The following is a 934-nucleotide window of genomic DNA, read 5'->3' on the forward strand; positions in this document are numbered from 1 at the left end:
AAAGAAGAATATGTCTGGAATACAAGAGATTCTTTAGGATGTCTCTTAGTACTACTGTGCCCTGTGATTAAAGTCAATGGAAAATTACAGAAACCCAATTCTGATATGACTACTAATGGCCCAGACCCTTCAGAAATGAAGGTTTGGGTTACTCCACCAGGCAAAGAACCACAACCAGCTGAGGTGCTTGCTGAATGCAAGGGAAATACAGAATGGGTAGTGGAAGAAGGTAGTTTTGAATTATCAGCTATGATCACGTGACCAGTTGCAGAAACAAGGACTGTGATTATTATATTTCTTCATTACATATGTGCATCAAATATTTTTGTTTCCTTCTGTTATGAACTGTAAAATGTAAATAAGGTTAATGTATTTTGATTGTACACATGTTAGCATATCATGTTAGGTGCAAATATGACTTTATGATTGCCCTTAATTAGAGACTATATATGGTTAAGACTATGTGTACAACTGCCAAGTTGACAAGGGGTGGACTGTGATAGTTGGAGCTGTGTGTCAACTTGGCTGGCCCACAATTCTGTGTGGTTTAAGCAATTGTGGTGTGGGTTAGTCCCATGATGAGATTGCATGTTTGTGTTTTAAGCAGCCAATCTGTTGAAAGGGAGTTTCTCTAGGGGTGTGGCTTGCTTCCAATATATTTGTGGACATCCTTGGAAAAGAGACACTCTTCTGTGGATTGGGATCCTGTTGTGCTGCCTACAAATGTCCATCAGCCAACAATCTACCCTTCAACCTGGAGATCTTGGATTCATCATTCATTGGAGTCAACAGCCAGTACACTGCCTGCCAACCTTGAGTTCGTCAGTCCCTGCAGCTGTGTGAGTTGGGAAAAACCTCCAGCTTGATGTTTGATCCAAGAACTTGGGACTTGCCAGCTTCTATAAGTGTGTGAGCCATTTTCCTAAGATAAATT

The sequence above is a fragment of the Orycteropus afer genome, unplaced genomic scaffold (assembly GCF_000298275.1).
Source record: "Orycteropus afer afer isolate SDZICR_OR568_19922 unplaced genomic scaffold, OryAfe1.0 scaffold00341, whole genome shotgun sequence".
Classification (NCBI taxonomy): Eukaryota; Metazoa; Chordata; class Mammalia; order Tubulidentata; family Orycteropodidae; genus Orycteropus; species Orycteropus afer.